Here is a 25,682-nt window from a genome sequence, read left to right as displayed (position 1 = left end):
TATGTGCTTGTTTCCATGGTGTTGCCCTGAATTTTTGCGCAATTTATTGAAACTTCCGTGAGTTTTCCATTGTAAGTACTTACCTTCTTTGTTTTTTATAATAGTTTGAAGCATTACGTTACAAGTGAGTCAGATAAAGTGGAAAATATGAAGCGGACTTATTAGTACCGCCAGGTTGTGCGAACACTTTATTGTAGCAACAGTGCGTTACCTCCACTTTTTCTCACACAGATGGACGAAAATCGTAAAACTGGTGGCTACTTTCAACCTTTGAGTGATGAAGAGATGGAAGCAATTTTGTATGAGGACATTCCCTCTGATATTGCCCAGGATACTGACATCGAAGATGATGACGAAAATGTCAATAATTTTGACAAAGCTTTTTCATGCAATTTGCAAGAGGCAGATTGTGAAACAAACTCCACTTGTTCGGATAATGATGCCTCAGAGAGTTCTTTGCCGTTTACATCTTCACCTCAATGTGAATATTGGACAAACAGAATGTGGAGAGACAAACACATTGAAACAAGGAACTGTGAATACAGATATAGTGAAGGTATCTTCTTACACTTAGATTATCATAAATTCTTTTTCAGCATTCGTCAATTTCTTCTTTTTCATTCCACGAATTACTCTAGAATCCTGATCCGTCTGTGACAACTGCAGTACTATTTCCATTCATGTATTCGTTTTGCAGGGCCCATGGAAGAATTATTTCAGGATTGCCTCACAGCTACTGATGTTTTTATTTTCATTTTGAAGCCAATTGTAGAAGACATAATTTTCCAGAGCAATCTTTACGCAACACAGAAGGGAAAAATTTTAAATCCGAAGGAACATGAGCTGTTTGCTTTTTTGGGAATTAATTTATTTATGGGTTACCACAAGCTGCCGTCGTGGAAACACTACCGGTCTGCATGTGATGACCTTGGTATTTCTATTGTAAGGCGATGCATGAGTAGGGACAGGTTTGATTTTATTTTGAGTAATTTACATCTTAATGATAACACAAAAATTCCAGAAAGAAACACTGATAAATTGTATAAAATACGCCCGATTCTGACTGCTTTGAATAAGCAATTTATGTCCATATACAGGGGCACTAGAGAACTCAGTATTGATGCATCAATGATTGTCTTCAAGGGAAGAAGTAGCATAAAGCAATATAATCCATTAAAACCAATCAAAAGAGGCTATAAACTATGGGCAATTTGTGATCAAAAAGGATACACACTCAATTTTGAAGTGTATCAAGGTAGGAATGAGACACTGGAGAAGGACTTTGAAGGGTACGGTTTAGGGGAGAGAGTAGTACTAAAATTGTCTAAAGCGTATTGGGGTCAGTACAGAAAATTGTACTTTGTTAATATTTTTACTTCTATTCCACTTTTGGAGAAATTAAAATCCGTAAATACATTTGCCTGTGGAACAATTAGAACAAGCAGGAAAGGTTTGCCAGCGAATTTACCTAAAGAAAAATGTCTAAAACGTGGGGAATCAAATCGCAGAGTGTCATCTTTAGACCTAACAGTATTTCAATGGAGGGACAATAAAGTAGTGTATTTTGCGTCAAACTTGCATGGCACTGAACAGAGCGTAGTGTCAAGAAAACAGAAAGATGGAACTAGTATGACTACACTATGTCCAGTTATTGTATGTGATTACAATAAAAACATGGGTGGTGTGGATCATGCACACAGATTACGTTCAACTTATGGTCTTGACAGGCGATCAAAGAAATGGTGGCACCGTCTCTTCTGGGGAGCAATAGAAATTGGTTTTGTCAATGCCTACGTCATTTTCAGTGATCTACATGGGGCACTGTCACTGCTGGAATTCAGGCGTGCTGTGGCACTAGGGCTAATGAATGAACAGCAAGTGCCAAATCTCAAAAAGAGAAACACTGGTAAAGATGAAATAACTCCCCCAAAGAGAAGGAAAGATAACTTTTCTGTTCCTAAGGATGTAGGTCTTGGCAACCGAGGAAGCCATTTTGTAGTGTTCAGTTGTAAAAGAGGACGATGTGAAATGTGTGCGAAAAATAAATTTCAGTCAAGACCACATTCACAATGTAGTACATGTAAAGTGTATTTGTGCTGCAATGAGAAAAAGAACTGTTTCCTACAATTTCATGAGGTATCACTAAATATGTGATATGTATATACTCTCAAAAATGTATAGCTAAGTTACTATGTATTGTAAAGTTGCTCTAGAAGGTAAATTTATGCGAAATTTAAAAAAAAAATCAGAAATATAATATTTTTGTTAATTAATTTTCTAATGTAAAAATATTTAATATTTATGTGGAATAAAGTACAAGTTATAAAAATTGGAGCATTTTTTTGCGCATGTTGTGATTCTGTCCATAGAGTCTGACGGTACTTCTGAGTACCAGGAGTGAAAAAAGTTGTAAAAAATAAAATAAAATTTCACAAAAAATCCTACCGTCATTTGAGGCCACAATAGCATAAATTCTGCAAAGAAAATGTTAAAAAGTAAATTTTTTCATATGTCAAGAAACAAAGGGTTAAGGGCTGTTTTCTGAAGAAAATAATAGACGATGGTATTAATAAGACATTGAAAAGCCATGAATTACATAGGAAATCAAAAGTCATTATCAAGGGGAAGGAATTTTTTAAGTGTTTAGGACAAACAAAGAAGTAGGACTGACTACGCATCACAAAAAACTTGGCTGTCTTTTGAAAAATGGTTAAAAATCAAAATGTTTAATGTATGAAGCCAGTTATTCAGGTAATATCGTGTGACTAGAGCCTCCCGTCGGGTAGATCGTTCGCCGGGTGCAAGTCTTTCGATTTGAGGCCACTTGGGCGACTTGCGCGTCGATGGTGATGAACTGATGATGATGATTAGGACAACGCAACACCCAGTCCTTGAGCGAAAACAATCTCCGACCCAGCCGGGAATCGAACCCAGGCCCTTTTTTTCTCTTTGATGTCATTTTGTTCGATACAGTTCGTTGCATTTGTTCAGTACGGATGTCCCATGAAACGAGTTCAAGTTCAGTGTTGCGCCGTTGACTCAGTTTTTTATTACAGAGGGCAGCTAACCCTCTGACCGAACACGCTGAACTAAGTGTTGTTTGTATCGATGATTTTTTTCTTTTTTTTTTTTTGCATTTTGTTCGTTATGTTTGGTCGTAGTGGACGTCACATGACATTCAGTTAATAACATTAGATATATGTTTGCAATAAAAGAAAGCAGGAAATCAGGTAAGGAATATGGGGACTTTACTATTAAAGAACGCAGTTGAATGGTAAATGACAGTATGCTGGCAGATAAAGTATTTAATAAGTACTGTCTTAAAGTAGCTCAGACGCTTAGCATGGACAGTTCAAGTGATATGTAAATATAATATGCAAGAAGCAACGCCTCATATGTACAGGTAAATCACAAATGATCCAAGCCCTATCAAAGATTTTTAGAATGTAATTAACTCTTTCAAAACAAAAAAGTCACAAATAATGGACAATACCTCAAGTAAAGTAAATAAATCCCGTTCTTTAAAAACATGCAGTGTATTTAATGATATATGCACCACGTCAGTACCACAGAGTATATTTCCAGACATACTTTAATATGGTATTATCAGACCCCTTTATAATAAGGGTAGTATGAGAGATGTTAATAATTCCCGACAAATCTCACTACTTATTGAACTTCTGTCAAAACAAGATATTAAGTGAATCTCAGTTTGATAAAGGTTCCTCCATACACATGTTATTTTCAGTTCAATTTTTGCTAAGATTGTAAGGCAGACAACTTTCAGAGGTGGTAGTATGGACCGACACAAGAAATAAAGTCTATTAATTGTGGGCTCGGGAATGCACGCCTTAAGAGCTATGGGATTTGTTCAGTAGAAGATATGTGTTTCACAATAGCGAATATGAACAAGTGCTAATAGCTCCTCAGGTATGCATTGTAAACCCCATGTTTGCCAGACTTTTTCTCTTGTTTTGGGCCATAAACTGTCTCTGAAAGTTGCCCATCCTACGATCTTGGCAACAATATGACCGGTACATGTACTCCACTGTTAGGGTATCAGAAGGATATTCGCATATAACTTTCGACTCTGTCATTTGCGGACCAGTGTCCTTACCTCAAAATGAAGCATTTACCCTTCTGAAGCATTTACTCTTGTGCACCATCCCTGAAAGTTTGTAGCATCATCACGGAATCACACTGTATATATACCTGTCAGTTCCTCGTTGCTCCACATCCTGATATGGTCACCGATGTCTCCTGTATTAACTGCGAGCAGGCAATCTTGCTGTCGCTTAATACTATAGTTAATTTATTCGGGATGTAAGTTCATACGTCAGACACGACAGCAGTGTGGCACAAACTTGTCTTTAAACTATGCTTCTAATGGCTGCTAGAAGCCCTCGTTTTCTGTACAGAGAGCGCAATTGACGTTTTCGGTGAAGTCTAGACGTCCATTTACTGTAACTGCCCACCGTAATATACAGAAGTTCTCGCCGTTTCTCTTCCGACGACGTTTTTAAGTCTTCAGCGTATTCCTTAACTCGCCTTCCTGCCGGTTACACGTGTGCTATACTTCAGGACATTAAAGTAATAGGTAAACTTGGTCTGACACCACACCCAGAAATAAAAAGAATTTGACTACCTTCTGCTACTAACCCCTGATTGCTTGCCACAGATTGTTCTCAAGACACTTTTTTTTTTCTTCTCAGAGCAGCTCTCGCTCTTGTCTGGTGACCTTGGCGCAGCAAAGCACACAACATGTTTACGTTCTGCTTTACCGTCCCGTCACGACCCACCGTGGCTCTTTGCTGTTTCCTTATAGGATACCTATCTGTAGAAACCCTTTTTTTGTCTTATTTTTTAAGAAAAAACGTCTTAAGAGATATCCGAGCCACATTCTCCTCTTGTTTGCTGAGTAGATACAATTGTGCAATTGTGTTTCACTGTTGCTACTCCAAAGCAAGACTTTAAGTAAAAACACTGGAATAACTGCAAGCCAGCAAACACAAATTGTTATTACTAGATGACGCGCTTCACAGAAAGAGGAATAGTTTTCCCCGAAACCTGTAAAGGGTGTCTCGGAGATTGAACAACTTTTGATTATTTTTATACGTTCCATTATCGCTGCTGGATTTGCAGGAGCGGCAGCTCGCACAGTGACGCATGTCAAGTGGCGAAGAATATACGTTGCGTATCGTAACAACTGCAAGTATATATGTTTATAGAGTAAAACGTACGGCGCTTTCTAGTAAATAGGGGAGGAACAAAACTGTAATGATAAAAGATTCCCTATGTCTGCCCTAGGGAAAACTGGGACGCAATTCTACTATGGGCTAAGTAATACAGCACTTTTTTTCTGAAAGCAGATTGGTTTTATTCAGGATTCCAATACACCATATTATTCCCCACTTTTTTGGGGAAAAAACCGTATTTTTAACAAAATCTCCGTTCAATGTGACGGCTTTACGCCACCTTGCTCGGCGGGCCTCTATGCCCGCATGGTATCAGTCTACGTAGAATCCAACAAACTGCTGCGCCAATAACCTCCCCATCATCCGCGTATTGCTTTCTGCGGTTCCATCCTTCATTGGGCAAACACATGGAAGTCGGAAGGTGCGAGATCCGGGCTGTGGGGTGGATGAGAAAGAACAGTCCAATAAGTTTTGTGAACTCCTCTCGGTGCGCATAGTTGTGTGAGACCTTGCGTTGTCACGGAGAAGGAGAAATTCGTTTGCACTTTCGTAACGAGGAACACGCTGAAATCGTTTCGTCAGTTTCCTGAGGGTAGCACAATACACTTCAGAGTTGATCGTTGCACCATGGGGAAGGAAATCAAACAGAATAACCCCTTCAGAGTCCCAAAAGACGGTCACCATGACTTTACTGGCTCAGGGTGCGGCTTTGAACTTCCTCTTCAGAGGATAGGTGGTGTGGCGCCACTCCATAGATTGGCACATTCTCTCCGGTTCGAGGTGATAAACTCATGATTCATCGCCTGTGACGCTGTTCGACAAAAAACTGTCAAGATGAGCTTCGTAACGCGCAAGCAATGCCGCACAAATGGTCCTTCGTTGCTCTGTATGGCCTTCCTTCTGTTAGGGACGAGAAACGCAGCGGCACACACATTTGGCTATCCCAACTGGTGGGCAAGCGTGTCAGCACTACCAACAGAGACGGCTAGTTGTGCAGCGAGGTGATTGATTGTGATCCGTCGATCACCTCGAATAAGAGTTTATATGGATATGGTGTCTGTTCTTTCGAACATGTCCGAAAGAACAGACACCATTGATGACCTGCGGCCGTCTAGAACGGAATTAGAATTATATATTAATACCTTCAGCTGCTGACAGGCGTTGATATATAGTATATCAACGGGGACAGGTGAAAATGTGTGCCCCGACCGAGACTCGAACCCGGGATCTCCTGCTTACAAGGCAGACGCTCTATCCATCTGAACCAGCGAGGGCGCAAAGGACAGTGCGACTGCAGGAAGTATCTCGCGCACGCCTCCCGCGACACCCACATTCTCACTTTATATGTCCACACACTACATTCGTAGTGTCCCTACCCAACACACTCATTACTCGTGGAAGACATTCTTACCAAGTCCCTCTAAGAATTCGGGTAATATGTAATAGAGCCAGATATTTTGGAGAGCGAAATCCAGTGGGCCCTTGAAAATATGGCTGATAACAAAACAAGCAGAATTGTTCAAAGACACTGGAAAGGATGCAGTGAAAGTGCTGCACTCAATATGTCAAAAAATATGGATCACGCAGCAGTGGCCAGAAGACTGGAAAAGATAAGTATTCATCCCCATTCCAAAGAAGAGAAGTTCTAAAGAATGCTCAGATTACCGAACAATCGCACTTATCTCACATGCTAGCAAAATCATGTTGAAAATCTTACAAAATAGACTTCGCCAATATCTAGATCGAGAGTTACCAGAAGAACAACCTGGATTTAGGAAAGGAAGAGGAACTAGAGATCAAATTGCTAACATTCGGTGGATTATGGATAAAGCAAGAGAATTCCAGAGAGATGTGTACCTCTGCTTTATTGACTACGCCAAACCCTTGACTGCGTCGATCACAACAAATTATGGAACGTACTGAAAACATGGGTGTACCAGATCACCTCATTCATCTGATACGGAGTTTATACCTAGACCAAGAAGTCACGGTGAAAACTATGTATGGAACAACGAAACGGATAAAGATTCAGAAAGGGGTCCGGCAAGGCTGCATACTGTCACCGTACTTATTCGATCTGTATGCAGAACATGTTATGAGGAATGCGAGGCTAGATGAAGGAGAAACAGGAATTAAAATAGCTGGAATAAATGTAAACAACCTCAGGTACGCGGATGATACGATCCTATTGGCTGAAAGTGAAGAAGAATTGAGAACACTCCTGCTGAAAGTAAAAGACGAAAGTGAATAGGCCGGTCTTAGGCTGAATGTGAAGAAAACGAAAATTATGGCAACTACACCTACCAATTCGTGGAATATAGCAGGAGAAACCATGGAGGTAGTGACCGCATTCAGTTATCTCGGTTCCCAGATCTCTGCTGATGGCGACTGCAGCCATGAAATCCGGAGACGCCTGTTGCTCGGTAGACAGGCGATGTCAAACCTTGACAAGGTTATAAGGTCCAGAGATATAACACTAGCAACAAAGATCCGTATTGTGAGGGCTATGGTCTTTCCAACTGTGATGTATGGATGTGAGACCTGGACCATTAGAAAGGCTGAACGGCGAAGAGTTGACTCCTTCGAATTGTGGTGTTGGAGGAAACTTCTTGGAGTTCCATGGACTACAAAGAGAACCAACAGATCAGTATTGGAACAAATAAACCCAGATTTCTCCCTGGAAGGCCTAATGTTAAAACAAAAGCTGACCTACTTTGGACACACAAAGCGAAGGCATGCTTCGCTGTAAAAAACATTAATGCTGGGGCAAATTGAAGGAACTAGAAGAAGAGGACGTCAGAGGATGAGATGGATCGATGGCATCACAGAAGCAGTGTGTTCCAACCTGGAAGGTCTACGGGAGAAAGTGCAAGACAGGAAAAAGTGGCGTGATTTGGTTCATGGGGTCACGAAGAGTCGGAACCGACTAAACGAATAGAGAGAGAGAGAGAATATGTGTGCATCCGCACAGAAGAAGGTCATGGCCGGTATTGCCAGAACTATATATTTATATGCATATGGTGTCTGTTCTTTCGGAAATGGGGTAGGGACACTACGAATGCAGTGTGTGGACATTAAGTTGGGAATGTGGGTCTCGCGGGAGGCGTGCGCGAGATACTCCCTGCAGTCGAACTATCCTTTGTGCCCTCGGTGGCTCAGATGGATAGAGCGGCTGCCTTGTAAGCAGGAGATCCCGGGTTCGAGTCTCGGTCGGGGCACACATTTTCACCTGTCCCCGTTGATATATATCAACGCCTGTCAGCAGCTGAAGGTAGCAACATATAATTCTAGTTTCGAATAAAGTGTCCGCGCGTTCCTAGATCGCATGAGTCACTGCTGTGTGAGGCCGGCCGGCATGCGCAAGATTGGACAGGATTGCATCACCTTGTCGCGATGAAGACAGACGCCTCGCCCAACGACTCACCGTGATTTTGTTCACTGCCAGGTCACTGTAGGCATACTCCAAGCGCCTATGAATATCTGCGATGCGCTGGTTTTCCGCCAGTAGAAACTCAGTGACAGGTCTCTACTTCCAGCGCATCAAGGTTACAGACGCCATTTTGAAGGCTACGTATAGCGCCACTATCTATCGGAACTTTATGACACTACAGGGCCTGAAGCGGGAACATTTCACGATGTTCCACTACGTATTTCGCCTCTTCTCCACCGAAATTAAAAGAGAAAAAAAGTTGTTGTGATACTGACTGAACGCCCCTCGTACAAATGTCTTATGCAATATTGTTTAATTTCTGTGGGATCTTATACAGTTCACATCTACTGATCGTTGGGGCATGGACTCTGAACCACAGTTCAGTTTACAAATATCTGACGATATGCGAATTATTTTCCCGTTGTAATGCTGTCGCAAATCAGTACTTACGAACTGTGGTCTTTGGTAGGTATTAGTATACCATTCAGGTATCTTTAGCACTACGTTCTGTTCATAGTAAGTTAAACACGGAAGCCAACATTGGGCCCTGTGTTGCTCTTCGTTTGTAGTAACTTCACTGGATTCTCCTACTCGCGGTACTTATTTTACACCCTGTCGAGTACAGCCGCTTACGACTATAAGGTCATGTTTGTGCTACAGGTTGTGTAAGGTATTGGTTGTTAAGGTCCTAGACCCGACGAAGGGAAACTCCTACACCTCCTCCTGGTGGAGAGGGGGCAGAGGAAACGCCACTGTGTGTGATGACTAACGTAACTAGCCACTTGGCATGTGGGAACACTGCTGCAGTGCAGGGAACTGCGAAACCCAAAGTTGAAGTGAACAACTGTAAATCGATGTCCTTGGCATATCTGAAATGAGATGGCACCTATCAAGAGACTTGTGGCCTGGAAAATATGGAGTCACGCCGCACCTGGTCAAGACAGTCCAGAGGTAAGAGGAATTGATTTTGAGGAAAAATCGCTACCTAACGTGTCAAGCGATGTGAGCAATACAGCTTTAGAATAATACCGATCAGAGTTCAAAATAAACTAATGTACACTGTGGTAATACAATTGTGCACGCCAACGCCCAAAGAGGTGGATGTGATAGTTGAAGAAATGTTGTTGTTGTCGCCGCCTTCAGTCGAGAAACTGATGTGACCTCAAAGACTAAAGATGACGACATGGAGATATTTCTCATTTTTGACGTACATCCTATTTTGGTCGTATCAGCCTTACGTCTGAGTCATTCCTAATTCGTTCACATTAAGAACTGTCGTTTATGCAGTTACCGAAAGTTGCCATACAGAGACTAGGAAGGTATTTTAAGACACTCCATCCACTGCAATTTTCACTTCAGCGCTCGACTGCCGTTTGCATATCAAATTGTTGTTGTTGTGGTCTTCAGTCCAGAGACCGGTTTGATCCAGCTCTCCATGCTACTCTATCCTGTGCAAGCTTCTTCATCTCCAAGTACCTTCTGCACCCTACATCCTTCTCAATCTGCTGAGTGTATTCATCTCTTGATCTCCCTCTACTATTTTTACCCTCCACGCCTCCCACCAGTACTGAATTGGTGATCCCTTGATGCCTCAGAATGTGTCCTACCAACCGATCTCTTCTTCTAGTCAAGTTGTGCCACAAAATCCTCTTCTCCCCAATCCTATTCAGTACCTCCTCATTAGTTACGTGATCTACCCATCTAATCTTCAGCATTCTTCTGTACTACCACATTCCGAAAGCTTCTATTCTCTTCTTGGCTAAGCTATTTATCGTCCATGTTTCACATCCATACATGGCTACACTCCATACAAAAACTTTTAGAAAAGACTTCCTGACACTTAAATATATACTCGAAATTAACAAATTTCTTGCCATTGCCAGTCTACAATTTATATTTTCTCTACTTCGACCATCATCAGTTATATTCCTCCCCAAATAGCAAAACCCATCTACTACTTTAAGGGTCTCATTTCCTAATCTGTTACCCTCAGCATCACTTGATTTAAGTCGACTACATTCCATTATCCTGGTTTTGCTTCTGTTGATGTTCATCTTACGTCCTCTTACACTGTCATCGGCAAACCTCAATTTTTTTATTACCTCTCCATGGATTTTAATTCCTACCCCAAATTTTTCTTTTGTTTCCTTTACTGTCTGCTCAATATACAGACTGGATAACATCGGGGATAGGCTACAACCCTGTATTGCTCCATTCCCAACCACTGCTTCCCTTTCATGCCACTCGACATTTATAACTGCCATCTGGTTTCTGTACAAATTGTAAATAGCATCTCGCTCCTTGTATTTGTCCTCTGCTACCTTCAGAATTTGAAAAATGTATTCCAGTCAAAGTTGTCAAAGGCATTCTCTAAGTCTATAGATGCTAGAAACATACGTTTGCCTTTACTTAATCTATCTTCTAAGATATGTCGTAGGGTCAGTATTGCCTCACGTGTTCCAACATTTCTACGGAATCCAAACTGATCTTCCCCGAGATCGGCTTCTACTAGTTTTTCCATTCGTGTGTAAAGAATTCGTGTTATTCTTTTGCAGCCTTGACTCATTAAAATGATAGTTCGATAATTTTCACACCTACGTCCTCTTCCATCTCCGTAATATTGCCCTCAAGAACATCGCCCTTGTATAGACCCTCTATAGACTCCACCAGTCTGCTTTCCCTTCTTTGCTTAGAACTGTTTTTCCATCTGAGCTCTTGATATTCATATTAGCGGTTCTCTTTTCTCCGAATGTCTCCTCAGTTTTCCTGTAGGCAGTATCTATCTTACCCCTAGTGATATATGCCTCTACATCTTTACATTTGTCCTCTAGCCATCCCTACTTAGACATTTTGCCCTTCATGTCGATCTCATTTTTGTGTCGTTTGTATTCCTTTTTGCCCGCTTCATTTACTGCATTTTTATATTTTCTCCTTTCATCAGTTAAATGCAATATCTCTTCTGTTACCCAAGGATTTCTACTAGCTGTTGTCTTTTTACCTACTTGATCCTCTGCTGCCTTCACTATTTCATCTCTCAAAGCTAACCATTCTTCTTCTACTGTATTTCTTTCCCTGTTCCTGTCAATCATTCCCTAACGCTCTCTCTGAAACTCTCTACAGCCTCTGGTTCTTTCAGTTTATCCAGGACCCATCTCCTTAAATTCCCACCTTTTTGCAGTTTCTTCAGTTGTAGTCCACAGTTCATAACCGATAGATTGTGGTCAGAGTCCACACCTGCCCCTGGAAATGTCTTACAATCTAAAACCTGTTTCCTAAATCTCTGTTTTAGAATTATATAATCTATCTGAAACATTCCAGCGTCTCCAGGCCTCTTCCAAGTATACAGCCTTCTTTCATGATTCTTAAAGCAAGTGTTAGCTACGATTAAGTTATGCTCTGTGCAAAATTCTACCAGACGGCTTCCTCTTTCATTCCTTACACCCTTGCTGACGAAATATACGAAGGAATAAGTAGCGTGATAAGACATGTTAAGCGAAGCGAAAACTTGATTGTCATGGGGGACTGAAACGCGAGTCTCGATGAAAAGTAGGAAGTGAGGATTGCAAATGACTATTAACTTTGGAGAAGTAATTAAGGGGGGCGGGGGGTTAGGGGGGCTATAGCCACCCCCCCCCCCATAAATCGAGGATCAAATTACACTGAATAAAACGACTTCACAAATCAGTGAATATATAACTTCAACAGATTCACTCATTTTTTTAATAATTGTGTAGCAATATAGGTTGCAATGTATTTCAAGTACATTTTAACAAATGAATAAGAGCGGCAAATAGCTTACTATCTAAACCAATAAATATCATTTAACTTAAAATGGGCGTCTTATTATTTATTAACATACACTGGATGTATATTATTTTACGAGTACGACTTACATTAATCAAGAAAGCTAAATATGCGGGGTATGCCTACCGACACTTAAATGGCTGGCCCCAGACAAAAACTTCGAAATTGCCGGACTTTTGTGTTAAATCATATTATTTTCCCGGGCACACACATTCTGTAGACACGTTTTTACCCTGAACTCCAAAACAGTTACCAAAAACTACCTTAAGCAACACCAAATTTTACCAGTTTGTCGGTGGAGGACCGCAACTTCCCTTTTTTCCATTCCTCCCTGGTCCGCACCAACCGAACGACCCCCCCAGGATGCCGACAACATCTAAAGAAGTCGTCAGTAGAAATAACGCAACTACACACACAACCTGACCAACACTTGCACGAAGACCTGAACGCTACCCAACAGTAACTAAGCACGCACGAAGACAAATCGAGAGTCGATGCACACACACACACACACACACAGCCGACTCATGAACGATCGGCGAGCCAAAACGCGTCATCCGGCAGGACGACCGACCGACGAACCACCAAGACCGCGGCCCGCCTCAAGTGATGTGTGGCAGCAATGGTCGGGCGAGCCATGTCGACGCAGACACAGATCCAACTCGACTGCACTAGTGTCGCATTGCAACTCCCCGCCTGGGAGGTCCGGACTGCGCTCCAGACGCGTTCCCACTGACAGGAACTGTCATACGACAGACAACGACCAGGAAGTAATAGCAGTCGAGCAAAGATACTACGAGAGGCGATATATTGATAACATGGAGGTAAGAATAGAGGGAGACGCCGTGACGTCACAGCTGCGAAGCTATGTGAAGCCGGGGGTAGCCATCTCAATCCGACCAAAACATTGCTGCTGTAAGCTTGTGTGCATAGTCTTGTCGCTCGCTTTTGGAAGGATTTTGCGCTATTATGGAGACTTGTGTGGTGTTCGGATGTACGAATCGTTCTGATTGTGATGCGAAATCGAAGGGAATAACATTTCATGTGTAAGTTGTGTCGTTAAGTGTGATTTTACAACTTCATTGTGAATGAACGTTTGCTACATCGGTACTTGTACTATAGTGTGTTTTTCTCCTGTATGATTTTAGATTTCCTAAAAATGAAAGTTGGAAAGCTCTGTGGGAGAATGCCGTGAGGAGGAAGAATTGGCGTGCGTCTAAATGGAGCACTATATGTTCTCAGCATTTCCGAGAAGAGGACATAGACCGAACTTCCCTTTCAACAGTAAGGCTCCGAGAAAATGCTGTACCATCAGTTTTCCCTAAACACTCAAAACATTTGCAAAAGGTATGTTAATTCAAAGAATTAAATTCTTAGTTTTCAAGTTCACGTTTCAGTATAATACGTACGTATCGTCGATAATCGAAGTGTTGAGTAATTCACTTTGTCTTCATCATGTACCAAATTAAAAGCTAACACTACATTGACTGGCGTAAAGTATAGGCCTAAACAGGACACTGTATAGATTTGCCATTCTATGTACCGTATTTCAGTAAATATTGGTGGTAATGAACAGTGTTTCCCAGTAGTGTAACGTAACTGAAATGTCCCAGCACGTATTACAAACAAGATGTATTTATGGGGCTTTGGAGGGAGGGTATAGCTAACTTAGTTTTCAGTTTCTATTATTTAGTTTGTGACACACGTTTATTACTGAATTAACAAAATTGTATCGTTTACATTGAAGGCTAGCTATTCGTAATATTACATTAAAAACTATTTTAATCAGAAGAAATGCGGAATTTCGCCTTTACGAGATTTTATTTTAAACAAAAACTTTGAAACAACCAATCTGATGACGTTACATGCGAATATGGTGCAATTAGCGACTGTAATACACGCAGCGCTATAGCACACTGGCAATGTTTTGCTCAGAGTGTCATGGCAGCGAGCCACGCCTCCTTGGCTCCAAGACGTAGTACGGCTGAGATACGTAGCGCCATCTCCCCTTATTCTTACCTCCATGATTGATAAGCACTGCTAGCGCCGCTCACGGTCAGGCAAAGCAGCAACTCAGTGACGCCGGCCGGAGTGGCCGTGCGGTTCTAGGCGCTACAGTCTGGAACCGAGCGACCGCTACGGTCGCAGGTTCGAATCCTGCCTCGGGCATAGATGTGTGTGCTGTCCTTAGGTTAGTTAGGTTTAATTAGTTCTAAGTTCTAGGCGACTGATGACCTCAGAAGTTAAGTCGCATAGTGCTCAGAGTCATTACAACCATTTTTTGAACTCAGTGACACCAGTAATTTAAATTAACGTAGTGAGGTGGAAGTACGTTAAAAACATGATGACGGGAACATGAGCCATGCACGGCTCAACGTCCCCTCTTCAAACAAGAACCCGGGGGTGATATGCCGAAATAAATTAACTAGCAGCTTCTAAAAAGGCATGAGACACTGGCCGAGAAAGGCCGCAAGCGAAACACTCTGTCGGACCCACTCCTGCAGAGGAAACACGCCCACTGGCTACCCGACATACCTGCCCCGGGAAGAGACCAACCTAAGTCCGACAAGATGACCAATTCACAGCCATTGCTAAGCCAGCAACGAAAATAGCGAGATACCCGCTCGGACTTCAACAATGCAGGCAACCCGACATCCCCACACATTAGAAGGCACCGAGCTAAGCCTCACAAGATGACCAAGGTTGAAGGGACTATTTGAAGCTGACAACCAAAGAGCTACCAGAACTTTAAGACCAGAAAGTAATATCTGAACTTAATGGATTATCAGTGCCCGCACTCAATCCAGCTGACTGTCACCAGGATGGGTTCCCTCTGGAAGACTAATAGTGTCTTCAAGCCCTTCAATAGCCTTAAAGGTCGGTTGACGTCTTACTGCCAACTCATAAACGAGATGGTCTCTTCTCAGCAGGCCAATCCCCGGACACTGTCTGACTGCCATTATCTTAACATCTGAAACAATAACAAGCCAAACAATACGATGTCACACACGCACGCACGGCTCACTTTTAATGAAACCACGTTTAAGAAACTAAGTTAAAGATTTCAGCAGTTATCCAACTGCAAAAAGTTCACTCACATTCAGATGTCTGAAGAAAAAGACAGTAAAATAGAAATGGGATATAGAAAAATTGAAAAAACAGAGACCGTCAAAGCATTATGAACAGCAAGCGACAACCTAGCTAAAAATTTCCAACATGGAGGAGTAAAAGAAGACTGGGAACAAATTAAATCTGCTATATACAAATCAGCGGGAGAGAGAGTATGGAGAACTAAATCCAAAAATAAGAGGGAACGGATTACAGCAGAAGTTAATCGGCTTACCGAAAACAGAAGACAACGTAAAAACGCAACTGATGAACAAGGAAAAGCTCAATACAAGAGACTGAGTCCATAGAGAAGCTAGGAAAGCAAAAGAAGGTTTTCTAGAGTAAATGTGCAGAACTGTGGGAGAAAAAATACGAGAAAGAAGACCCAATATATCCTACAGAACAGCAAACAAATTTTTAAAAAACCCCAAACAAAAATGTCGCATACAATCAAGATCAAGAGGAAAAAACGCTGTTTTGTGAAGACGTGGCGAAGAAATGGAGGAAATACATTGAGGAACTGTATAATGAAACACGTTTATCGGAGGATATAATAGGACAAGAAGAAGAAGCAGACACAGATGACAAAGGAGACGACATTCTGTAGGAAGAATTTGAGACATCTCATAAACATGTACAAGACAACAAAGCAACGATCTTGTCGACATTCCTGCAGAACTAATCAAGAATGTTGGTAAAAACATGAAAATGATGCTGCTGAAAGTTATTAGATCCATCAGGAGACACAGCAACCGAATTCCAGAAACGCATCACGGTTCTCTTACTGAAGAAGGCGGCAGCTGCGAAATGTGAACAGTATCGAACATTAAGCCTAGTGCCACATGCATCAAAAATTCTCATATTATAATTCTGAGAAGAACTGAAATGGAAGTGGATTCAAGAGGGGATTAGGTACCAGAGATGCGATTGTGGCACTGAAGCTTCTTATCGGAAAGCAAATAAAAAAAATAAACCAACTTATATTCCCTTCGTAGGCCTGAAAGAGACATTTATTTTATTTTATTTACACGTCAAGTACCGTAGGACAAAATTGAGAAGAAAATCTCCAAGGTCATGGAATGTGTCAGTACATTAAATTACAACATAAAAGAAATAACAGATAAAAATAAAATGTTAATGAACATGAAAAACGTCAATCCATAAGTTTAAGTAAACGCAATCAACAATACAACAAGAATCAGCTTCATTTTTCAAGGAACTCCTCGGCAGAATAGAAGGAGTGACCCATGGGGAAACTCTTCAGCTTAGATTTGAAAGCGTGTGGATTAATGCTAAGATTTTTGAATTCGAGTGGTAGCTTACTGAAAATGGGTACAGCAGTACACTGCAAACCTTTCTGCACAAGAGTTAAGGAAGTCCGATCCAAATGCAGGTTTGATTTCTGCCGAGTATTAACTTGGTGAAAGATGCTTATTCTTGGGAATGAGCTAATATTGTTAACAAGAAATGACAGTTGTTGTTGTTGTGGTCTTCAGTCCTGAGACTGGTTTGATGCAGCTCTCTATGCTACTCTATCCCGTGTAAGCTTCTTCATCTCCCAGTAACTACTGCAACCTACATCTTTCTGAATCTCCTTAGTGTATTCATCTCTTGGTCTCCCGCTATGATTTTTACCCTCCATGCTCCCCTCCAATACTAAATTGGTGATCCCTTGATGCTTCAGAACATGTCCTACCAACCGATCCCTTCTTTTAGTGAAGTTATGCCACAAACTCCTCTTATCCCCAATTCTATTCAACACCTCTTCATTAGTTATGTGATCTACCCATCTAATCTTCAGCATTCTTCTGTAGCACCACATTTCAAAAGCTTCTATTCTCTTCTTGTCCAAACTATTTATCGTCCATGTTTCACTTCCATACATGGCTACACTCCATACAAATACTTTCAGAAACGACTTCCTGAGACTTAAATCTATACTCGATGTTAACAAATTTCTCTTCTTCAGAAACGCTTTCCTTGCCAATGCCAGTCTACATTTCAAGGAATATACAGGGTGTTTCAAAAATGACCAGTATATTTGAAACGGCAATAAAAACTAAACGAGCAGCGATAGAAATACACCGTTTGTTGCGATATGCTTGGGACAACAGTACATTTTCAGGCAGACGAACTTTCGAAATTACAGTAGTTACAATTTTCAACAACAGATGGCGCTGCGGTCTGGGAAACTCTATAGTACGATATTTTCCACATATCCACCATGTGTAGCAATAATATGGCGTAGCCTCTGAATGAAATTACCCGAAACCTTTGACAACGTGTCTGGCGGAATGGCTTCACATGCAGATGAGATGTACTGCTTCAGCTGTTCAATTGTTTCTGGATTCTGGCGGTACACCTGGTCTTTCAAGTGTCCCCACAGAAAGAAGTCACAGGGGTTCATGTCTGGCGAATAGGGAGGCCAATCCACGCCGCCTCCTGTATGTTTCGGATAGCCCAAAGCAATCACACGATCATCGAAATATTCATTCAGGAAATTAAAGACGTCGGCCGTGCGATGTGGCCGGGCACCATCTTGCATAAACCACGTGGTGTTCCCAGTGTCGTCTAAGGCAGTTTGTACCGCCACAAATTCACGAAGAATGTCCAGATAGCGTGATGCAAATCGTTTCGGATCTGAAAAATGGGCCAATGATTCCTTTGGAAGAAATGGCGGCCCGGACTAGTACTTTTTGAGGATGCAGGGACGATGGGACTGCAACATGGGGCTTTTCGGTTCCCCATATGCGCCAGTTCTGTTTATTGACGAAGCCGTCCAGGTAAAAATAAGCTTCGTCAGTAAACCAAATGCTGCCCATATGCATATCGCTGTCATCAATCCTGTGCACTATATCGTTAGCGAATGTCTCTCGTGCAGCAATGGTAGCGGCGCTGAGGGGTTGCCGCGTTTGAATTTTGTATGGATAGAGGTGTAAACTCTGGCGCATGAGACGATACGTGGACGTTGGCGTCATTTGCACCGCAGCTGCAACACGGCGAACGGAAACCCGAGGCCGCTGTCGGATCACCTGCTGCACTAGCTGCGCGTTGCCCTCTGTGGTTGCCGTACGCGGTCGCCCTACCTTTCCAGCACGTTCATCCGTCACGTTCCCAGTCCGTTGAAATTTTTCAAACAGATCCTTTATTGTATCGCTTTTCGGTCCTTTGGTTACATTAAACCTCCGTTGAAAACTTAGTCTTGTTGCAACAACACTGTGTTCTAGGCGGTGGAATTCCAACATCAGAAAAATCCTCTGTTCTAAGGAGTAAACCATGTTGTCTACAGCACACTTGCACGTTGTGAACAGCACACGCTTACAGCAGAAAGACGACGTACAGAATGGCGCACCCGCAGACTGCGTTGTCTTCTATATCTTTCACATCACTTGCAGCGCCATCTGTTGTTGAAAATTGTAACTACTGTAATTTCGAAAGTTTGTCTGCCTGAAAATGTAGTGTTGTCCCAAGCATATAGCAACAAACGGTGTATTTCTATCGCTGCTCGTTTAGTTTTTATTGCCGTTTCAAATATACCGGTCATTTTTTAAACACCCTGTATAAGAACGTAGTGGCGGTGATTACAGATTTTCGCCAGGAATAAGAAGCTAAAATTAGAAAAGGCTTGAGGCAAGGATGTGCTCACTTTCCTCTTATATTCAGTGCTTACGACCTGAAAGTCACAGTCCAAGTTCACGAAACTACTGATGTGGGATCAAGATTAAAGGACAGCTAAGACAGACATCCTGCTTTATGCAAGTAATATTGCTGCGGTCACGGAGACGAAAAAAGATCTAGACAAGGTTCTCAACAAAGTCGATGGATTTTCTGTAATCATTGTGGTACGAAAATAATAAATCGAAAGAAGAAGAATATGAATCTCCAAGAATCAGAATTTGAGGAGTGGTATTAGAAGGGATACAAGAATTTTCCTATGTGGAAAGCAGGATCGTACGAGACGGTAGAAGCCGGAAAGAAATTTTAAGCAGAATACAGGAGGCCAAAATTGTATTTAATTTGAGCATTCATCAGCAAGAACATTAGTCTGTAAATAATGAAAAGGATCACTGAAGCATTGAGGCATTTTTGGCACGAGTTGTGACAGTTGGATAGTAGGAAACCAAGAGAGTCAGAAAACAAGAGGCAAACTCGTAGTATACATTTTAAGACACAAGAACATCATTGAAACAACAGCAGAAGGAGCTACAGAGGGAAAGTACCGCCGGGGGCGATCAAGGATGTCATGAATGCAGCAGATTGTGAATGACGTGGGATGCGCTACATATCCGGAAACGAAGAGAAAGGTAAACAAAAGAGGGAAACGGTGCACTGCTGCAGATCATCCATAGGGTTAAACAATAAAGAAGAAAGCATACACCCTTGCGGTTCGCATTTTGCCTCACTGGCGCACTTAATGTCAGAGTACCAAAAATACTTTTCGCAACTACGTAAATTATCTCCTGCAGTGGTGAAAGGCCGAAGAACCACAGCATCGCCATTAAACACAAGCTCTTTCTCGCCAAATTTTAATGGTTTTTCGCACCATTGTTTCACTTCTGAACACAAAAGAGCTTCAGTCAATGACAGTGCGTACGAACGACAGTACCATATGTGCATGTGCGACAGACAGGACAGAACAAGCGACTGTCCAACGGGATTCGGAACATTACGCTCTGCGACTGGCAAGAAAAATGAAGTCTTAAAGTTTTTCAGTTCTTTAGTGTGCCGGTTCCATGTATCATTCGCACTTAAGATTAACAAGATACTTAATACATACTATAAGTAGGGCCTATTTCCAATTGTGCTACAACAGCTTGCGGGTATTCACTATAGCCGACGAATAATCTTTTAAATTTTATACACCGAAGAGCCAAAGAAACTGGCACACCTGTCTAATATCGGGCAGGGCCCCCGCGAGCACGTAGAAGTGCCGCAGCACGACATGGCATGTACTCGACTAACATCTGCAGTGGTGCTGGAGGGAACTGACTCCATGAATCCTGCAGGGTTGTCCATAAATCCGTAAGAGTACGAGGGGGTGGAGATCTCTTCTGAACAGTAGGTTGCAAGGCACCCCAGATATACTCAATAATGTTCATTTCTGGGGAGTTTGGTGGCCAGCGGAAGTGTTTAAACTCAGAACAGTGATCCTGGAGCCATTCTGTAGCAATTCTGCACGTTTGGGGTGTCGCATTGTCCTGCTGGAATTGCCCAAGTCTGTCGTAATTCACAAGGGACTTGAATGGATGCAGGTGATTAGAAAGAGTGCTTACGTATGTGTCACCTGTCAGAGTCGTATCTAGACGTATCAGGGGTCCCACATCACTGAAACTACACACGTTCCATGCAGGGTTTAAGGATTCATGGTGTTGTCTCCGTGTCAGTACATGTCCATCCGCTCGATACAATTTGAAACGAGACTCGTTCGACCAGGCAACATGTTTCCAGTAATCAACAGTCGAATGCTGGTGTTGACGAGCCCAGGCAATGCATAAATCTCTGCGTCCTGCAGTCGTCAAGGGTACACGAGTGGGCCTTCGGCTCCGAAAGCCCATATCGATTATGTTTCGTTGAATGGTTCGTACAATGATACCTGTTGATGGCCCAGCAATGAAATCTGCAACAATTTTTGAAAGGGCTGCACTTTTGTGACGTTGAAAGATTCTCTTCAGTCGTCATTCTTGCAGGATCTTTTTCCGGCCGCAGTGGTGTCGGAGATTTGATGTTTTACCGGATTCCTGATATTCACGGTACACTCGTGAAATCCCCATTTCATCGCTACCTCGGAGATGCTGCGTCCCATCGCTCGTGCGCCGAGTATAACACCATGTTCAAACTCACTTAAATCTTGATAACCTGCCATTGTAGCAGCAGTAACCGATCTAACAACTGCGCCAGACACTTGTTGTCTTATATAGGCGTTGCCGACCGCAGCGCCGTATTCTTCCTGCTTACATATCTCTCTATTTGAATGCTCATGCCTATACCAGTTTCTTTGGTGCTTCAGAATATATATACAGTGTAACAAATAGGTATAGCCTAAGTTTCATTCCGCACACCTAGAGGAATAAAAATTTGGATGGACATGAACCATGGAGCTTACCGTCGGTGAGGTGCCTTGCGCACCTCAGCGAAAAGGTAGCCGTACAGTTGGTGAAATCACTGTTGAGAGGCCAGGCAAGCGTGTGGTCCCTGGAGAAGGGCTGTGGGCTTTTCAGTAGTTACAAGGGAAACAGTCTTGATGATTTTCTCATAATGATCTTGTGACATCAACCAAGACGACCTTGCTGTGCTGGTACTGCGTACAGCTGGCAGCAAGAAGAAACTACAGCCGTACTTTTTCCCGAAGTCGTGCAGCTCTACTGTATGGTTGAATAATGATGGCATCCTCTTCGGTAAAATATTGCGGGGGTAAAATAGTCCCTCATTCGGATCGCGGGGCTACTCAGAAGGATGTCCTCATCACGAGAAACAAAACTGGCATTCTATGTGTCGGAGCGTGGAATATTAGATCCCTCAATCTGGTAAGTAGGATAGAAAATTTAAAAAGGAAGATGGATAGGTTGAAGTTAGATATAGTGTGAATAAGATTGGTCCGAGGACGAACAGGACTTCTGGTCAGGTGAGTACAGGGTTCTAAATACAAAATCAAACAGGGGTAATGCAAGTGTAAGTTTAATAATGAATAAGAAAATAGGAACACGTGTAAGCTACTACGAACAGCATTGTGAACGCATTATGATAGCCAAGATAGACACTAATCACACACCGACCACAGTAGTACAGATTTACATGCTAATTAGATCTGCATATGAAAAACCTGAAGGAATGTTTGATGAGATAAAGGAAATTATTCAGGTAGTTAAGGGAAACGAAAATCTAGTTGGGATGCGGAACTGGAATTAGATAGTAGCAAAACGAAGAGAAGGAAAAATAGTAGGTGAATATGGACTGGAGAAAAGTAATGAAAGAGGAGTCCGCCTGGTAGAATTTTGCACAGAGCATAAATCAATCATCATTAAGACTTTGTTGAAGAAGGTTGTATGCGTTGAAGAGACCTGGAGACACCTGAAGGTTTCGGATTGATTGTATAATGGTTAAGACAGAGATTTCGGAACCAGATTTTAAATTGTAAGACATTTCTAGCGACAGCTGTGCACTCTGACCATAATTTATTGGTTATGAACTGTAGATTGAACTGTAGATTAAATCTGAAGAAACTGGAAAAACGTAGGACATTAAGGCCATGGGACCTGAATAAGTTTAAGGAACGAGAGATAGGTTACTGAGAGTTTCAAAGGGAGCGTTAGGCAACGATTGACTAAAACAAGGGAAAGGAATGCAGTAGAAGATGAATGGATAGCTTTGGGAGATGAAATATTGAAGGCAGAAGAGGATCAAATAGGTAAAAAGACAAAGCCTAGTAGAAATCCTTGGATAACACAGGAAGCATTGAATTTAATTGGTGAAATGGAAAGTATAAAAATGCAACAAATAAATCAGGCGAAAGGGAATACGAATTTCTGCAAAATGAGATTGACAGGAGGTGCTAAATGGCTATTCCGGAATGGCTAGAGGACAAATGTAACGATTTAGAAGCTTGTACCACTAGGAGAAAGACAGACGTCTTTGGAGAAAAGAGAAGCATTTTTATGAATTTGAAGCGCTTAGATGGAAAACCAGTTCTAAGCAAAGAAGGTGCAGCTGAAAGGTGGAAGGAGAGCATAGATGACCTGTACAAGACAAATGAACTTGAAGGCAATAATATACAAAGCGAAGAGGACGCAGATGAAGATGAGATTGGAAATATGACACTGCGAGATGAACTGGACAGAACACTGAAAGACTCAAGCCGAATCAATGCCTCTGAGCAGATGACATTCCGTCAGAACTACTGATAGCCTTGGGAGAGACAGCCACGACAAAACTATTCCATCTAGTACGCAAGATGTATGAATCGGCCCAATACCATCAGACTTCATGAAGAATATAATAATATCAATTCCAAAGAAGTCAAGTGCCGACAGAAGTAAAAGGCATTTTACTTACAGAAATTAGACATGTGCTGTGTTAGTGTGTTCGTGGACCTTAGGGATATGATTGCGTTGCTGTATAGTAATGTCAATGGAGTAAATGTTCACAGTTTTTTTGTGACTTCAGTGCTATTTTTATGGTAGGTTTTGACCGTGATTTACATTGTTTACATGTTGAAATAATTAGAGTAAATGAGATATTTCGGTGGCTTTGCGATGTCTAGAGAAAGTTTGTTCATCTTTTCTTTTTTTTTGCATTTTTTTACTCCAGTCGTTTGGTTTTATGTAATTAGGTTGTTACTATTGGTACATCCTGCATTCGTAGGTGTTCCGATTAGGGATGTACACGACTTCGGTTGCTTTGCAAGTGTAATACATTACATAACTGATTTATGTAATTATTATATACATATAAAATCATTTATGCAATATAAATTACATGGTCAATTTTATTTTCCACTGGCGCCAATGGTAAATTTTTATTATTTGATTTTGTGACCAAATGATTTTTGTTGTCAGCACTCTCATTATACTTTATTATCATGCTATGTTTTTTTTCCATGTTCAGGGGCCTGAAGGTGACGCTTTCTCGCATCGAAACTGGTAGCATTATTTAAATAAACGACGTTTGAATTACAATACAGTTGTTGGTTTCAGTTTTCATCATTCAAGTGCTTCACGTCCGGCTGTTGTCTCACTGTCCTCGATGGATTAGCAGGCGTATCAGTATGGTGTGAAAAGTGGCAATTGACTCTAAATGATGAGAAGTGTGAAGTCATCCGCATGAGTACTAAAAGAAATCCGCTAAATGCCAGTTACACGATAAGTCACAGAAATGTAAATGCTCTAAATTCAACTAAATACTCAGGGATTACAGTTTATTACGAATAACTTCAGGTGGAACGAATACAAAGATAATATTGTGGAAAAAGACTGCGATTCATTGGCAGAACACTTATAAAGTGTGATGGGTCTACTAAAGAGACTGCTTACACCGTGCTTGTGTGCCCTGTTCTGGAGTATTGCTGTGCGGTGTGACACCCGCATCAAATTAGAGATGGGGGATCCGCTCTTGAACTGATTCATAGAGTTGAATCTTTCAAAGGAGTGAACAATCAGTGATTCAGAAAAAAAGAACGGTAGCTCCAAACGTTTCCCATGGCAGAGAGAGAGAGAGAGAGAGAGAGAGAGAGAGAGAGAGAGACGGAGCATATCAGCAGCGCCTCTGCTGGTCACAGCACAGTGCACGCCACACAACACAGCCAGCGCCGGCCTCTGCCCTGCTTCTACCTTGGCTGCCTGCATTGTGCAGTGCCCCATTGAATTTTGTGTTTCACATATGCCGTGCCGTCTCTGTGCGTCGTCTGCCGCATGCAGTGTCTGGCGCAGCTTAACTTCGCATCGCACTCTGTCGGCGATCGTTTCAGTTGCATGTCCTGCCCTCTGGGCAGTTGATGCGAGCAACAGGACAGAGAGCCACCTAGCGGATAACATAGGAACTACTTGCAACAACCTGCTCGCAAGGGAACGGACGATTTGTCTCGGAGCGGGTGACTGGTGGCCGTTCACTGCTTCCCCCACCCCCGGAACTCGCCCGCTCAACGCTCACCCCACCGTTCTCGACTCTAGCGAGAGCGTTGAGCAAAGCAACTCAGGTGTCACTCTGGTCTCTGCGGTCTTAGCTCACGCTGTAATACAGCTCGCGGCTCGACCTGCTCGACTCAGTGCTTCTGCATCGGAGTTCGTCTCTACTGGATATTGTTCTTCGTAGTAATACCGCTATGTATATTACATTATTATGTTATGTATACATCATTTGTTTTTATTTTATTTTTATTTGTTTAAACTGATCAGATTAGGTTCCTGACGACTCCTCTTACAATAGGATTTTTATTATGGACACTCGAATTTACGCTTTAATTACGAGCGAACCGATAAACGTATCGCAAAATGTGATACACCAATATTTTCCTTGTTTTATTCTGCGTAAGGCTATAAGCAGCACTTTCGTTTTACAGTCAAATTTATATATTTTTTTCTTATTCTGGTACGGATTTTGCGATTTTAGGCGTCTTCGGAAGGAAACGTTCACTTTAAAAATATATGGCTTGC

At 42.0% G+C, this 25,682-nt stretch overlaps 1 protein-coding gene and 2 non-coding genes across 3 annotated transcripts in view; 1 reads left to right on the top strand and 2 right to left on the bottom strand.

Annotated features, from left to right (window-relative positions):
* The window catches only part of LOC126163045 (uncharacterized), a 630,426-nt gene that overhangs the window by 388,147 nt on the left and 216,597 nt on the right, over positions 1 to 25,682 (bottom strand). The gene's annotated exons all lie outside the window — the stretch shown is intronic.
* Trnat-ugu (transfer RNA threonine (anticodon UGU)) lies at positions 6,396 to 6,470 on the bottom strand. The gene has a single exon. It is a non-coding gene; the product is annotated as a tRNA-Thr (tRNA).
* Positions 8,339 to 8,413, top strand: Trnat-ugu (transfer RNA threonine (anticodon UGU)). The gene has a single exon. It is a non-coding gene; the product is annotated as a tRNA-Thr (tRNA).

Source organism: Schistocerca cancellata, chromosome 2, assembly GCF_023864275.1.
Source record: "Schistocerca cancellata isolate TAMUIC-IGC-003103 chromosome 2, iqSchCanc2.1, whole genome shotgun sequence".
Taxonomy (NCBI): Eukaryota; Metazoa; Arthropoda; class Insecta; order Orthoptera; family Acrididae; genus Schistocerca; species Schistocerca cancellata.
This window is presented reverse-complemented; position numbering and strand designations above follow the sequence as displayed.